Consider the following 17,917-nt stretch of genomic DNA (forward strand, 5'->3'; position numbering starts at 1 on the left):
AGTACTTATACTCATTTTAGCCTTTAAAGTAGGGAAACTTCAAAGAAAGGTCTTTGCAGTGCACAGGACCCTGCCTTTCTTTACCATGGCTCCAGACACACTACAGAAGGGTATGCAACTCTTTGTGTGGGGACAGGCACAGCACTATTCAGGTGCAAGTGTCAGCTCCTCCCTCTCACTCTAGCCCAGGAAGATACATCAGCCTGGTGATGGGTGATCAGAATATGCAGCTCACACCTCAGTTCCCTTTGTGAATGGCTAGAGAAAATGCAGAAAGTCCAGCTGTCACCCATCCCAGACGTGTATTCCAGAGACAGGCGGAGGCACAGAACTGTTAAAGTAAGAAAATGTAAACTTTCTAAAAGTGGCATTTTCAGACCTGCAATATAAAAACCAACTTTCCTAAAAGATGTTTTTTAAAATTGTGAGTCAAAAGACACCAAACTTACCCTTCTTATCTTTTCCCAATTGAAAGTTACACTTGTAAAGTGTTACAAGGCAGCTTGCATGCTCACCTATGGAAGAAATAGGCCTTGCTTTTAGTGAAAAACAAATTTAGCAGTTTTTCACTACCAGGGCATGTAAACCTAATAAGTACATGTCCTACCTTTTAAATACAATGCACCCTGCCCATGGGGCTACCCAGAGCCTATTTTGAGGTGGCTTATATGTAATAAAAGGGATGGTTTGGGCCTGGCAAGTCGGTGGGCTTGACAGGTCAAAATGGCAGTTTACAACTGTACACATAGGCTCTGCAGTGACAGGCCTCAGACATGTTTGATGGGCTACTCATGTGGGTGGTGTATTCAGAGCTGCAGGCCACTAGTAGCATTTTGTCTACAGGCCTTGGGCACACTCAGTGCACTGTACCAGGGACTTATTAATAAATCAAATATGCCTATCGCGGAGACACCAAATGCCATTACATTTTCTACACAGAACACATGTATGGAGTACTTCCTCAGCCCTCTAGTCACGTCCGCAACTTAGGTGTCATCATCGATGACTCGCTCACTATGCACTATCAGGCAGTCAAGGTAACCGACACTTGCTTTACCATCCTGAAGTGGCTAAAAAAGATCATCTGGATGCTGCCTGAGTCCACTCAGAGAACAGTAGTCCAGGCTCTTATTACCTTGAGACTGGATTACGGCAACGTTCTCTACCTCGGTTCCAACAAGGAAGTGATTCGCAGGCTACAGATTGTGCAGAACTCTGCGACAAGACTACTCTGCAGAGTCCCTAGAGCAACCTCCGTCTCTAGTCATCTGCGGGACCTACATTGGCTCAGGGTGGACAACCGAATCAAGTTCAAAGCCCTGAGCTACATGTTCCAAATCAAAACTGGAGTTGCCCCTTAATATCTGCAGTCTCTGGTAAGCCCTTATGTGCCTTCCCAGTGCCTTCGCTCATCCACTCAAGAGAAATTCTCTGTGCCCAGAATCAAATTATCTCGGATGGGAGGCAGATCGTTTGCATACCTCGGTCCCTCACTATGGAACTCACTTCCCACAGCCATTCGAAACGAAACGGTATACACACTATTTCGCAACTCCCTTAAGACTTTTCTTTTTAACCAGTAACCTAATAAGCTGCGATACATTCTTCTGATCTGCTCCTGCGCCGGGAAACCCTTTTTGGGTATCTGCCACGCCTCACAATTTAATAATAATAATAATTTTAGCACCTGTCAGCAGTGAAAAAGTGCACAGAGTCCTAAAGCGAGAAAAAACGAAGTTAAGCTCACAGTCAAAAACAAGACGTCAGTCAGGGAAAACCGCGCCAAAAGATGCAAGGTTTAACACCTTGCATACCGACTTGACTCAGAGTTTCTAAGTCCCTCTGGTACTCTCCCCCCTTAAATCCTGGAAACTTGTAATGAGGCCCAGCCTTGAGATTTTTCCCAGTATCAAGCACTATCTGAAAATTAGGCATTCAGATTTACAATTGTATGACATATGCTGTAGTTATGCTATAAAGTCTCAGATTCCCTTATCCTTTGTTTCACGCAGCTATTCCTTTGCAGCTGGATAAGTATAAACACCAGTAGTTGGTGACCCCATCTCAAATGGAGGGGAATTCCTGCATTTCTTCTCATTACTAAATCGGGCCTTGTTTGCAAGATGAACTCTCTGGTTGGTGGCTTTGTAGATGACTGCCATAAAAAATATTAGATTTTCTAAAAAGCCATATCCGAAAGAGATTGTGGAGCTGCAGCAGCTTCAGTCACATTTCAAATGCAGAGTCATGCGGTAAAATATTTTGATTCAACTTCTCAGCGTGCTCTCAATAACATTACAGCCTACATCTTTATTAAATACCACCCCCTTCTCCTGCCGCACCAGTGCAGTGGCCCTAATGACTTGTAAAGTCCTTGTGGGAACCAGAATCCGGACACCACTGGCGCCCGGAAAGTGGATGCATTCAAGCTGCCATATAAGGCGTGGCCATTTTCCTCATTATGGCGTCTGGCGCCGAATCATAACAAGATAATTTAAAAGAAAAAGGGGGGGGGGGGCGGGGGGGGTGATGGTGTCTTTAGCTCATTTCCAAGATTTAACTCGCAATTGTTCTGAGTCCTGATTCCTTTCACGGGCTGATATGACCAAAGTGGGTAAAGTCACTTCCCAACCAGAGGATTCAACTGCGATGTTTTTAATGAGGATGCCACGTGGCAGCAGCCATTTTAGAAATGCTAACCGAGTGAGATTTCCCTGCCAAGTAAGCTTTCAGCCTAGTAATAAGTTTTGAATCTCAATTTACAACTACTCTTTTCAGGGTAAAGCGAATTGCTTCATTTACGCTGCAAAATGTACAGCTTAAAACTTTTTGGGAGTAAGGAATACTAACCGTTTATTTACATAGGGTGCAATTTGAAGCAGACAAAGAACTGGTGAAGTGTGAGGGAGACGTATTTAGCACAATCTGCATCTCCTTTAAGCAGTCTTATGTTTTTAAGAAAGAGAAGTTACTTTTGATAGAGGACAACTTACTACTGCACTCCCTGTTTGTTAAGTACTCCCATATTTGGAAGCAAGAAAAAGAAACCTGCTCTTCAAGATTCCATTGTAACTTAACCACAAGTAAATGCTGAGGCATTGACAGTTGTAATTGTACATTGTAATTGCATTTATATAGCGCTTACTACCCCTGACGAGGCGTCAAAGCGCTTTTTCGGCGAGTAGCACGCTACTCCGGAACCCATAAAGGATTAGTGTTGAATTAGTATAGTGAAATATGAAAGTAATTTGAGTGGTGGATAGGTTACTCAGTTATTTGGGTTCAGAAGGATAGCGGAGGGATCGAGGAGGGAAAAAGGTTTGCATTTATAAAGCGCTTGTTACCCCTGATGGGGTGTTGAAGCACTTGTTTTGGCGAGTAGCACGCTACTCCGGAACCCATAAAGAATTAGTGGTGAATTAGTATAGTGAAATATGAAAGTAATTTGAGTGGTGAATATTAGTTAGTTCTTTGGATTGAGAAGGATAGCGGAGGGATAGAAGAGGGAAAAAGGTTTGCATTTATGTAGCGCTTGTTACCCCTGATGGGGTGTTGAAGCACTTTCTTGGCTAGTAGCACGCTACTCCAGAACCCATTAAAAGATTAGTGTTGAATTAGTATAGTGAAATATGAAAGTAATTTGAGTGGTGGATTATGATAGTCAGTTATTTGGGTTGAGAAGGGTAGCAGAGGGATTGAAGAGGGACAAAGCTTTGCATAATTATATAGCGCTTGTTACCCCTGATAGGGTGTTGTCGCGCTTTTTCGGCGAGTAGTACCTCATGGGGGACACTGGTGAAATCTGGTGTCCGAAAGGGGTGTGAGGGTAGCCACTGGCATATGCTGGTGGGAATTTTTGGATTTTGACAAGAGCCGCGGTTTGTGCTGGATAAACTTGCAAGATCCCGGCTCCCACTGGATTGGTGGAAAGCAGGGGCAGATTCAAGTTGCCAGGGCAGCTTGATTTAAGGCAGTGAGGCTGAGGAGTTTGCATCTTCTCTTGTCTGGATGCCCTGCTGCTGCTTCCCACATCACGTCCCATGGGCATCTCTTCCATCCACCTACCCATTCCTTGATGGTAAGTGTTTGGAGTGGGCAATGGTGGAATAGGTGGCTGTGTTTTTTAAGTGTCTTATATTTTGCAGGGTAGACTCATGGTCAGCCAAACGGAAGGTAGACGCCTTGGCATCAGCATTCCAAAAAGCCAGTCAAATTTGCGATTTGTCTGATTTTCTACCCCAGGGGTGTGTAGTGGCCCTCCAGTGATCAAGGTAGGTTAGCTGTGGGTACTCCGGCGATTGTCCCTAGCCCTCCACGCCCTTTGTGGTGCTCCATAGCACACCCTTGGGGAAGTGGGGAGATAGGGCTTGCACCAGAGGGCCAATGTATAGCCCATTTGGGTTACCTCTGGACTGTTGGTTTTGAGCTCAGTTTACTTACCTGTTCCCAACTCCTTAGTGTTGTGAACAGGAGAATTTGGTCTTTAGTGAATTCTGCAAGAGGCCCTACGACTTAGCTGAAGGGACCCCATTCAATTATCTGATACTGAAAGGGCCAGTTGGATTGTCAGTCATGACTCTAGATGGATCAAAGCTTTTGATAGGTCAGGATTCCACATAAATAGTTATTTGTGCGGTTTCTGAACTGCTAGTGTAAAGTAGTTTTGATACCGGTGATGATCACATTTGAAATGATTGCGTTATTTTCCTACAGTCAATAAATATATAAATGAGAAGTGTTTTCTCAAAACCAAAAGCCCGTCTCAGGCTGATTTTTGAGTATATGTCATTGATCGAGCTCTTTGGTCGCCCCAACCACCTCAACAGGTCCCTCACCCATGACCAGTCCCTCTGCTGTGCTGTTTCGCATCAGAAACTTGATTTAAGCCGTGGAATACATTTCCAGATTGTTCGAGGAGTTGTCACATAGGATTTTCCTTATAATATCACCTAGAGAAGACCCATTGTCCTGACATTGTCCCTCCAGCTATCCACCTATCAAGGTGGTATCACAGTGGAGCTTCCACTGCCCTTTCATTATAAGCACTGAGCTTCTGGGGATGTGTGTGGTGCAGGGATAGAAGGTCGAGGGTGCGAGGGAGTCACCTGTTCAAACGCAGTATGGTTTTCAATTGCATTCGTCAAAAACTATAACAGCCTCCACAAACGAAGGGTCATATTATCAAGAAAGGGCGTTAAAATTATCACTGCTTTAGCGGCAGAAAACTGCCGCTAAAGCGGCGATAACGGGCTTGATAATATGCCGCAGAGAATTCCAATAGAAGCCCATGTTCTGGTGTCAACATGGGCTTCTATTGGTATTCTCTAGTGCATATTATCAAGCCCATTATCGCCGCTTTAGCGGCAGTTTTCTGCGATAAAGTTAACGCCGTGCTTGATAATATGCCCCTAAATTTCCTCTAGGTACAAAACTAGTAGGCGCAATTCATTCACAACTCAGTGCTGTTTGCTGGTGTAAAAGGCTGTAGAACGCCTCTTGGAGTCTGAGCATGTGAGCTTCCAGTCGCAGCTCTTATTGCCATTCAACCCACTGAGTTATCTTTCTAGCAACAAGGTGAAACGTATTAGGCAGTTGTGATTAAACCTGTGCTTACTTTTCATTGCACACGCATAATCTCACACCGATCTGGATTACTCGGCGACTCGTAGCTTTGTTTGCATTCAGAGTAGGACAACCCTGTCGAGTTCTCTCGTAGAAGAGATATTTATGAAATGGACTGTGTGAAATGGGAAACTGATTGAGTGTTCTGTGCTAGCAATTTTCACCATGCAACTCGCAGAAACTGTACAGAGGAGGAAATAAACCACAAGATTACACCCACCAATAGATAGTAAGAATCAGGGGGTGGGTGGTCTTGTGACGAAAATCATCAGGAGAGTCACAATGCAGATGGCCACTCTCACATGAAACCCATCGTTCTTGAAGAAATTTCCACAATATGCAAGAACAAAAACTAAGCAACTTCACCCACCCCTAGTTGTGATGCCAGCCATGGTTGCCCATGTGACTTTAAGTAGCCTCTAAATAAAAACAAGGGAGAGAAGCCTAGGTTTAAAAGCAGGTGTTAATAATTAATTGCCGTGGTGTTAACCAGAAAACCCCGGCTCAAATTTAGCACTAATTTAAAGGCTAAAATTGTTTAAAGCAAACAGCATGTTACACAGCTCTAAATTTAAAACGGGTTGCACAAGTAATACACATGTTGTGCAGCCTACAACAACAAACGTGGCGTGGCCTAACAGCATGTGTGTTTTGGAAAATCATGTCATGTTTTTGACTGTATGAAAATGTATTATGTCCTTAAGTGATGTTTAAAAAAAGTGAAATATCTCTGGATTAAATAAACATATTTGCAGTATGGATGGCACCAACATTTTGCAGAAACCTATAGTAAAGTGCAATTGTGTTTTAAAAGCAGGATGTTAATGTATCCAGCTAGGAAATCATTTATCCCATTGGCTGAAAGTTCACAACAAACTGTGAAATGAAACAGCATGTGGTAAAGTACGTGTTCTGTTTACTGTCTGGGTGCAAATTAACCATATAGAAATGATGGCGATGCTGATAATTATCAAAAGGTCTTCCGATGCAAGTGGGAAACAGGATGCTTAATGGCTCAGGTTTTTGAAAACAAAAAAAATAATGCCAATTGTGCACTGTTGACTTGCCATCCAAGCCAAAAAAAAGAGTGTTGTACATAAAGGTGCCGATTCCGATCCGGTAAAAAAATTTCCCGTACGACTCGTATCCGTATTTTTTTACGTACGAGTCGTACAAGTCCCGTACAAACGGCAAAGTACGATTCGTACTGTTAAATTACATACGAATTGCCTCGGGAAAAGTCTACGAGACTTCCCCGGACAGATTTACGTCCGAGTCGTAAAACTGAAGTCCGAGCGCACAAGTCCGATCCGTACCGGCGTCCCGAATACCAAAGCGTATGGAAAACGTCCCGTACGGAGCGAACTTTGTACGACCACTACCCCGGGTACACTTGGGCCCGGGGTACGAGTCGTACAAACCCCCCACCCCACCCGCGCATGTACGCGCCGTACCCCAGCACTCGCGTATGTACGCGCCGGACCCCCCCCACCTCAGCACCCGCGCCTGTACACGCCGTACCCCAGCACCCGCGTATGTGCGCGCCGGACCCCCCACCTCAGCACCCGTGCCTGTACGCGCCGTATCCCAGCACCCGCATTTGTACGCGCCGGCCCCCCCACCCCAGCACCCGCGCATGTACGTGCCGTACCCCAGCACCCACGTATGTAAGCGCCGTACCCCCACCACAGCACCCACGTATGTATGCGCCGTACCCCCCCACCCCAGCACCCATGCATGTATGCGCCATACCCCCCACCCCAGCACCCGCGCATGTACGCGCCGTACCCCAGCACCCACGTATGTCCGCGCCGTACCCCCCCACCCCAGCACACGCGTATGTAAGCGCCGTACCCCCCACCCCAGCCCCATACTTGGACGCACCGTACCCCAAACACCGTACCCCAGCATCCCCCCATGTGCGTGCCGTACCCGAGCACAAGCGTATGTAAGCGCAGTACCCCCCACCACAGCACCCGTGTATGTACGCCCGTACCCCCCACCCCAGACCCGTACTTGGACGCACCGTACCCCAACACCGTACCCCAGCATTGTGTATGTACGAGTCGTACAACACCATTGCACATGTGAACACTGTACAACAACATAGCCATGGACGCACCTTACCTACGCGAAAAAGACTCGTACTGAAGCAGGACACTGTAAAACAGCACAAGGACCATCAATTCGACTCGCACAACACCACAAAACACGTCTTCAGGACAAAAAACAACTAAAAGACAGACCTGGCACATCCAAACAGTCAAACAGAGGCCCAAAATCACAACCACCTCTTATAACACACCCACCAAAAGTTCAGACACAGCCACACCCACAAAGGGACCAATTAAAAGGGCCCACAAACACAAACCATGAGCCTTTGCAACAGACCCACTGCTGACAGACATCACACACAAACAACTGCACCCATACACCTTCACTCACACACCTTCACACAACCTACTTCACACAGACCCCCTCTACACATACACACACACACCTACACATTCACACCCACACACCCACAACCATCCACACCCACACCCCACACCATGCCCACAGACAAGAATCCAAAGTTCACAACGGAGGAGCTGGACATCCTTGTCAACGAAATCATCAGAGTCGAGCCACAGCGGTTTGGAACATTGGTCGGACAGACCAGCATATCCCAAAAAACTAGCCTGTGGCAGAGGATCGTCGATCGGGTGAATGCTGTTGCGCCCATCATAAGGACCAGGAATGAATGTCAAGCCAGGTGGTACGATCTGCGCAGGGCAGTCAAGCGCAAAATGAACGAGGAATACGCCCAGAGTAACATCACAGAAGGTGGGCTGTCCCGCAGACCGGTACATTACCATCCCTGGGAGGAGAAGGTGATGGCCCTGCTTCCGCCGGTGGGAGTACACAGAGTCAAAGGAGTTCGAGAGCCTGGTGAGTACACAAACAACTCACGTAACATGGGGGAATGGCATCCACACCCCAACTACAACAAATGCACTCACCTACCCCCAAGCCCTCACCTGACACAACCACACTCTTAACAACGCTCAGGCCACTAACATGAGTATGCCCCATTGGGGGGGGGGTGTCTTTAGCTCATTTCCAAGATTTAACTCGCAATTGTTCTGAGTCCTGATTCCTTTCACGGGCTGATATGACCAAAGTGGGTAAAGTCACTTCCCAACCAGAGGATTCAACTGCGATGTTTTTAATGAGGATGCCACGTGGCAGCAGCCATTTTAGAAATGTTAACCGAGTGAGATTTCCCTGCCAAGTAAGCTTTCAGCCTAGTAATAAGTTTTGAATCTCAATTTACAACTACTCTTTTCAGGGTAAAGCGAATTGCTTCATTTACGCTGCAAAATGTACAGCTTAAAACTTTTTGGGAGTAAGGAATACTAACCGTTTATTTACATAGGGTGCAATTTGAAGCAGACAAAGAACTGGTGAAGTGTGAGGGAGACGTATTTAGCACAATCTGCATCTCCTTTAAGCAGTCTTATGTTTTTAAGAAAGAGAAGTTACTTTTGATAGAGGACAACTTACTACTGCACTCCCTGTTTGTTAAGTACTCCCATATTTGGAAGCAAGAAAAAGAAACCTGCTCTTCAAGATTCCATTGTAACTTAACCACAAGTAAATGCTGAGGCATTGACAGTTGTAATTGTACATTGTAATTGCATTTATATAGCGCTTACTACCCCTGACGAGGCGTCAAAGCGCTTTTTCGGCGAGTAGCACGCTACTCCGGAACCCATAAAGGATTAGTGTTGAATTAGTATAGTGAAATATGAAAGTAATTTGAGTGGTGGATAGGTTACTCAGTTATTTGGGTTCAGAAGGATAGCGGAGGGATCGAGGAGGGAAAAAGGTTTGCATTTATAAAGCGCTTGTTACCCCTGATGGGGTGTTGAAGCACTTGTTTTGGCGAGTAGCACGCTACTCCGGAACCCATAAAGAATTAGTGGTGAATTAGTATAGTGAAATATGAAAGTAATTTGAGTGGTGAATATTAGTTAGTTCTTTGGATTGAGAAGGATAGCGGAGGGATAGAAGAGGGAAAAAGGTTTGCATTTATGTAGCGCTTGTTACCCCTGATGGGGTGTTGAAGCACTTTCTTGGCTAGTAGCACGCTACTCCAGAACCCATTAAAAGATTAGTGTTGAATTAGTATAGTGAAATATGAAAGTAATTTGAGTGGTGGATTATGATAGTCAGTTATTTGGGTTGAGAAGGGTAGCAGAGGGATTGAAGAGGGACAAAGCTTTGCATAATTATATAGCGCTTGTTACCCCTGATAGGGTGTTGTCGCGCTTTTTCGGCGAGTAGTACTTCATGGGGGACACTGGTGAAATCTGGTGTCCGAAAGGGGTGTGAGGGTAGCCACTGGCATATGCTGGTGGGAATTTTTGGATTTTGACAAGAGCCGCGGTTTGTGCTGGATAAACTTGCAAGATCCCGGCTCCCACTGGATTGGTGGAAAGCAGGGGCAGATTCAAGTTGCCAGGGCAGCTTGATTTAAGGCAGTGAGGCTGAGGAGTTTGCATCTTCTCTTGTCTGGATGCCCTGCTGCTGCTTCCCACATCACGTCCCATGGGCATCTCTTCCATCCACCTACCCATTCCTTGATGGTAAGTGTTTGGAGTGGGCAATGGTGGAATAGGTGGCTGTGTTTTTTAAGTGTCTTATATTTTGCAGGGTAGACTCATGGTCAGCCAAACGGAAGGTAGACGCCTTGACATCAGCATTCCAAAAAGCCAGTCAAATTTGCGATTTGTCTGATTTTCTACCCCAGGGGTGTGTAGTGGCCCTCCAGTGATCAAGGTAGGTTAGCTGTGGGTACTCCGGCGATTGTCCCTAGCCCTCCACGCCCTTTGTGGTGCTCCATAGCACACCCTTGGGGAAGTGGGGAGATAGGGCTTGCACCAGAGGGCCAATGTATAGCCCATTTGGGTTACCTCTGGACTGTTGGTTTTGAGCTCAGTTTACTTACCTGTTCCCAACTCCTTAGTGTTGTGAACAGGAGAATTTGGTCTTTAGTGAATTCTGCAAGAGGCCCTACGACTTAGCTGAAGGGACCCCATTCAATTATCTGATACTGAAAGGGCCAGTTGGATTGTCAGTCATGACTCTAGATGGATCAAAGCTTTTGATAGGTCAGGATTCCACATAAATAGTTATTTGTGCGGTTTCTGAACTGCTAGTGTAAAGTAGTTTTGATACCGGTGATGATCACATTTGAAATGATTGCGTTATTTTCCTACAGTCAATAAATATATAAATGAGAAGTGTTTTCTCAAAACCAAAAGCCCGTCTCAGGCTGATTTTTGAGTATATGTCATTGATCGAGCTCTTTGGTCGCCCCAACCCCCTCAACAGGTCCCTCACCCATGACCAGTCCCTCTGCTGTGCTGTTTCGCATCAGAAACTTGATTTAAGCCGTGGAATACATTTCCAGATTGTTCGAGGAGTTGTCACATAGGATTTTCCTTATAATATCACCTAGAGAAGACCCATTGTCCTGACATTGTCCCTCCAGCTATCCACCTATCAAGGTGGTATCACAGTGGAGCTTCCACTGCCCTTTCATTATAAGCACTGAGCTTCTGGGGATGTGTGTGGTGCAGGGATAGAAGGTCGAGGGTGCGAGGGAGTCACCTGTTCAAACGCAGTATGGTTTTCAATTGCATTCGTCAAAAACTATAACAGCCTCCACAAACGAAGGGTCATATTATCAAGAAAGGGCGTTAAAATTATCACTGCTTTAGCGGCAGAAAACTGCCGCTAAAGCGGCGATAACGGGCTTGATAATATGCCGCAGAGAATTCCAATAGAAGCCCATGTTCTGGTGTCAACATGGGCTTCTATTGGTATTCTCTAGTGCATATTATCAAGCCCATTATCGCCGCTTTAGCGGCAGTTTTCTGCGATAAAGTTAACGCCGTGCTTGATAATATGCCCCTAAATTTCCTCTAGGTACAAAACTAGTAGGCGCAATTCATTCACAACTCAGTGCTGTTTGCTGGTGTAAAAGGCTGTAGAACGCCTCTTGGAGTCTGAGCATGTGAGCTTCCAGTCGCAGCTCTTATTGCCATTCAACCCACTGAGTTATCTTTCTAGCAACAAGGTGAAACGTATTAGGCAGTTGTGATTAAACCTGTGCTTACTTTTCATTGCACACGCATAATCTCACACCGATCTGGATTACTCGGCGACTCGTAGCTTTGTTTGCATTCAGAGTAGGACAACCCTGTCGAGTTCTCTCGTAGAAGAGATATTTATGAAATGGACTGTGTGAAATGGGAAACTGATTGAGTGTTCTGTGCTAGCAATTTTCACCATGCAACTCGCAGAAACTGTACAGAGGAGAAAATAAACCACAAGATTACACCCACCAATAGATAGTAAGAATCAGGGGGTGGGTGGTCTTGTGACGAAAATCATCAGGAGAGTCACAATGCAGATGGCCACTCTCACATGAAACCCATCGTTCTTGAAGAAATTTCCACAATATGCAAGAACAAAAACTAAGCAACTTCACCCACCCCTAGTTGTGATGCCAGCCATGGTTGCCCATGTGACTTTAAGTAGCCTCTAAATAAAAACAAGGGAGAGAAGCCTAGGTTTAAAAGCAGGTGTTAATAATTAATTGCCGTGGTGTTAACCAGAAAACCCCGGCTCAAATTTAGCACTAATTTAAAGGCTAAAATTGTTTAAAGCAAACAGCATGTTACACAGCTCTAAATTTAAAACGGGTTGCACAAGTAATACACATGTTGTGCAGCCTACAACAACAAACGTGGCGTGGCCTAACAGCATGTGTGTTTTGGAAAATCATGTCATGTTTTTGACTGTATGAAAATGTATTATGTCCTTAAGTGATGTTTAAAAAAAGTGAAATATCTCTGGATTAAATAAACATATTTGCAGTATGGATGGCACCAACATTTTGCAGAAACCTATAGTAAAGTGCAATTGTGTTTTAAAAGCAGGATGTTAATGTATCCAGCTAGGAAATCATTTATCCCATTGGCTGAAAGTTCACAACAAACTGTGAAATGAAACAGCATGTGGTAAAGTACGTGTTCTGTTTACTGTCTGGGTGCAAATTAACCATATAGAAATGATGGCGATGCTGATAATTATCAAAAGGTCTTCCGATGCAAGTGGGAAACAGGATGCTTAATGGCTCAGGTTTTTGAAAACAAAAAAAATAATGCCAATTGTGCACTGTTGACTTGCCATCCAAGCCAAAAAAAAGAGTGTTGTACATAAAGGTGCCGATTCCGATCCGGTAAAAAAATTTCCCGTACGACTCGTATCCGTATTTTTTTACGTACGAGTCGTACAAGTCCCGTACAAACGGCAAAGTACGATTCGTACTGTTAAATTACATACGAATTGCCTCGGGAAAAGTCTACGAGACTTCCCCGGACAGATTTACGTCCGAGTCGTAAAACTGAAGTCCGAGCGCACAAGTCCGATCCGTACCGGCGTCCCGAATACCAAAGCGTATGGAAAACGTCCCGTACGGAGCGAACTTTGTACGACCACTACCCCGGGTACACTTGGGCCCGGGGTACGAGTCGTACAAACCCCCCACCCCACCCGCGCATGTACGCGCCGTACCCCAGCACTCGCGTATGTACGCGCCGGACCCCCCCCACCTCAGCACCCGCGCCTGTACACGCCGTACCCCAGCACCCGCGTATGTGCGCGCCGGACCCCCCACCTCAGCACCCGTGCCTGTACGCGCCGTATCCCAGCACCCGCATTTGTACGCGCCGGCCCCCCCACCCCAGCACCCGCGCATGTACGTGCCGTACCCCAGCACCCACGTATGTAAGCGCCGTACCCCCACCACAGCACCCACGTATGTATGCGCCGTACCCCCCCACCCCAGCACCCATGCATGTATGCGCCATACCCCCCACCCCAGCACCCGCGCATGTACGCGCCGTACCCCAGCACCCACGTATGTCCGCGCCGTACCCCCCCACCTCAGCACACGCGTATGTAAGCGCCGTACCCCCCACCCCAGCCCCATACTTGGACGCACCGTACCCCAAACACCGTACCCCAGCATCCCCCCATGTGCGTGCCGTACCCGAGCACAAGCGTATGTAAGCGCAGTACCCCCCACCACAGCACCCGCGTATGTACGCCCGTACCCCCCACCCCAGACCCGTACTTGGACGCACCGTACCCCAACACCGTACCCCAGCATTGTGTATGTACGAGTCGTACAACACCATTGCACATGTGAACACTGTACAACAACATAGCCATGGACGCACCTTACCTACGCGAAAAAGACTCGTACTGAAGCAGGACACTGTAAAACAGCACAAGGACCATCAATTCGACTCGCACAACACCACAAAACACGTCTTCAGGACAAAAAACAACTAAAAGACAGACCTGGCACATCCAAACAGTCAAACAGAGGCCCAAAATCACAACCACCTCTTATAACACACCCACCAAAAGTTCAGACACAGCCACACCCACAAAGGGACCAATTAAAAGGGCCCACAAACACAAACCATGAGCCTTTGCAACAGACCCACTGCTGACAGACATCACACACAAACAACTGCACCCATACACCTTCACTCACACACCTTCACACAACCTACTTCACACAGACCCCCTCTACACATACACACACACACCTACACATTCACACCCACACACCCACAACCATCCACACCCACACCCCACACCATGCCCACAGACAAGAATCCAAAGTTCACAACGGAGGAGCTGGACATCCTTGTCAACGAAATCATCAGAGTCGAGCCACAGCGGTTTGGAACATTGGTCGGACAGACCAGCATATCCCAAAAAACTAGCCTGTGGCAGAGGATCGTCGATCGGGTGAATGCTGTTGCGCCCATCATAAGGACCAGGAATGAATGTCAAGCCAGGTGGTACGATCTGCGCAGGGCAGTCAAGCGCAAAATGAACGAGGAATACGCCCAGAGTAACATCACAGAAGGTGGGCTGCCCCGCAGACCGGTACATTACCATCCCTGGGAGGAGAAGGTGATGGCCCTGCTTCCGCCGGTGGGAGTACACAGAGTCAAAGGAGTTCGAGAGCCTGGTGAGTACACAAACAACTCACGTAACATGGGGGAATGGCATCCACACCCCAACTACAACAAATGCACTCACCTACCCCCAAGCCCTCACCTGACACAACCACACTCTTAACAACGCTCAGGCCACTAACATGAGTATGCCCCATTGGGGGGGGGGTGTCTTTAGCTCATTTCCAAGATTTAACTCGCAATTGTTCTGAGTCCTGATTCCTTTCACGGGCTGATATGACCAAAGTGGGTAAAGTCACTTCCCAACCAGAGGATTCAACTGCGATGTTTTTAATGAGGATGCCACGTGGCAGCAGCCATTTTAGAAATGTTAACCGAGTGAGATTTCCCTGCCAAGTAAGCTTTCAGCCTAGTAATAAGTTTTGAATCTCAATTTACAACTACTCTTTTCAGGGTAAAGCGAATTGCTTCATTTACGCTGCAAAATGTACAGCTTAAAACTTTTTGGGAGTAAGGAATACTAACCGTTTATTTACATAGGGTGCAATTTGAAGCAGACAAAGAACTGGTGAAGTGTGAGGGAGACGTATTTAGCACAATCTGCATCTCCTTTAAGCAGTCTTATGTTTTTAAGAAAGAGAAGTTACTTTTGATAGAGGACAACTTACTACTGCACTCCCTGTTTGTTAAGTACTCCCATATTTGGAAGCAAGAAAAAGAAACCTGCTCTTCAAGATTCCATTGTAACTTAACCACAAGTAAATGCTGAGGCATTGACAGTTGTAATTGTACATTGTAATTGCATTTATATAGCGCTTACTACCCCTGACGAGGCGTCAAAGCGCTTTTTCGGCGAGTAGCACGCTACTCCGGAACCCATAAAGGATTAGTGTTGAATTAGTATAGTGAAATATGAAAGTAATTTGAGTGGTGGATAGGTTACTCAGTTATTTGGGTTCAGAAGGATAGCGGAGGGATCGAGGAGGGAAAAAGGTTTGCATTTATAAAGCGCTTGTTACCCCTGATGGGGTGTTGAAGCACTTGTTTTGGCGAGTAGCACGCTACTCCGGAACCCATAAAGAATTAGTGGTGAATTAGTATAGTGAAATATGAAAGTAATTTGAGTGGTGAATATTAGTTAGTTCTTTGGATTGAGAAGGATAGCGGAGGGATAGAAGAGGGAAAAAGGTTTGCATTTATGTAGCGCTTGTTACCCCTGATGGGGTGTTGAAGCACTTTCTTGGCTAGTAGCACGCTACTCCAGAACCCATTAAAAGATTAGTGTTGAATTAGTATAGTGAAATATGAAAGTAATTTGAGTGGTGGATTATGATAGTCAGTTATTTGGGTTGAGAAGGGTAGCAGAGGGATTGAAGAGGGACAAAGCTTTGCATAATTATATAGCGCTTGTTACCCCTGATAGGGTGTTGTCGCGCTTTTTCGGCGAGTAGTACTTCATGGGGGACACTGGTGAAATCTGGTGTCCGAAAGGGGTGTGAGGGTAGCCACTGGCATATGCTGGTGGGAATTTTTGGATTTTGACAAGAGCCGCGGTTTGTGCTGGATAAACTTTCAAGATCCCGGCTCCCACTGGATTGGTGGAAAGCAGGGGCAGATTCAAGTTGCCAGGGCAGCTTGATTTAAGGCAGTGAGGCTGAGGAGTTTGCATCTTCTCTTGTCTGGATGCCCTGCTGCTGCTTCCCACATCACGTCCCATGGGCATCTCTTCCATCCACCTACCCATTCCTTGATGGTAAGTGTTTGGAGTGGGCAATGGTGGAATAGGTGGCTGTGTTTTTTAAGTGTCTTATATTTTGCAGGGTAGACTCATGGTCAGCCAAACGGAAGGTAGACGCCTTGACATCAGCATTCCAAAAAGCCAGTCAAATTTGCGATTTGTCTGATTTTCTACCCCAGGGGTGTGTAGTGGCCCTCCAGTGATCAAGGTAGGTTAGCTGTGGGTACTCCGGCGATTGTCCCTAGCCCTCCACGCCCTTTGTGGTGCTCCATAGCACACCCTTGGGGAAGTGGGGAGATAGGGCTTGCACCAGAGGGCCAATGTATAGCCCATTTGGGTTACCTCTGGACTGTTGGTTTTGAGCTCAGTTTACTTACCTGTTCCCAACTCCTTAGTGTTGTGAACAGGAGAATTTGGTCTTTAGTGAATTCTGCAAGAGGCCCTACGACTTAGCTGAAGGGACCCCATTCAATTATCTGATACTGAAAGGGCCAGTTGGATTGTCAGTCATGACTCTAGATGGATCAAAGCTTTTGATAGGTCAGGATTCCACATAAATAGTTATTTGTGCGGTTTCTGAACTGCTAGTGTAAAGTAGTTTTGATACCGGTGATGATCACATTTGAAATGATTGCGTTATTTTCCTACAGTCAATAAATATATAAATGAGAAGTGTTTTCTCAAAACCAAAAGCCCGTCTCAGGCTGATTTTTGAGTATATGTCATTGATCGAGCTCTTTGGTCGCCCCAACCACCTCAACAGGTCCCTCACCCATGACCAGTCCCTCTGCTGTGCTGTTTCGCATCAGAAACTTGATTTAAGCCGTGGAATACATTTCCAGATTGTTCGAGGAGTTGTCACATAGGATTTTCCTTATAATATCACCTAGAGAAGACCCATTGTCCTGACATTGTCCCTCCAGCTATCCACCTATCAAGGTGGTATCACAGTGGAGCTTCCACTGCCCTTTCATTATAAGCACTGAGCTTCTGGGGATGTGTGTGGTGCAGGGATAGAAGGTCGAGGGTGCGAGGGAGTCACCTGTTCAAACGCAGTATGGTTTTCAATTGCATTCGTCAAAAACTATAACAGCCTCCACAAACGAAGGGTCATATTATCAAGAAAGGGCGTTAAAATTATCACTGCTTTAGCGGCAGAAAACTGCCGCTAAAGCGGCGATAACGGGCTTGATAATATGCCGCAGAGAATTCCAATAGAAGCCCATGTTCTGGTGTCAACATGGGCTTCTATTGGTATTCTCTAGTGCATATTATCAAGCCCATTATCGCCGCTTTAGCGGCAGTTTTCTGCGATAAAGTTAACGCCGTGCTTGATAATATGCCCCTAAATTTCCTCTAGGTACAAAACTAGTAGGCGCAATTCATTCACAACTCAGTGCTGTTTGCTGGTGTAAAAGGCTGTAGAACGCCTCTTGGAGTCTGAGCATGTGAGCTTCCAGTCGCAGCTCTTATTGCCATTCAACCCACTGAGCTATCTTTCTAG

This window comes from Triturus cristatus, chromosome 7 (genome assembly GCF_964204655.1).
Source record: "Triturus cristatus chromosome 7, aTriCri1.1, whole genome shotgun sequence".
Taxonomy (NCBI): Eukaryota; Metazoa; Chordata; class Amphibia; order Caudata; family Salamandridae; genus Triturus; species Triturus cristatus.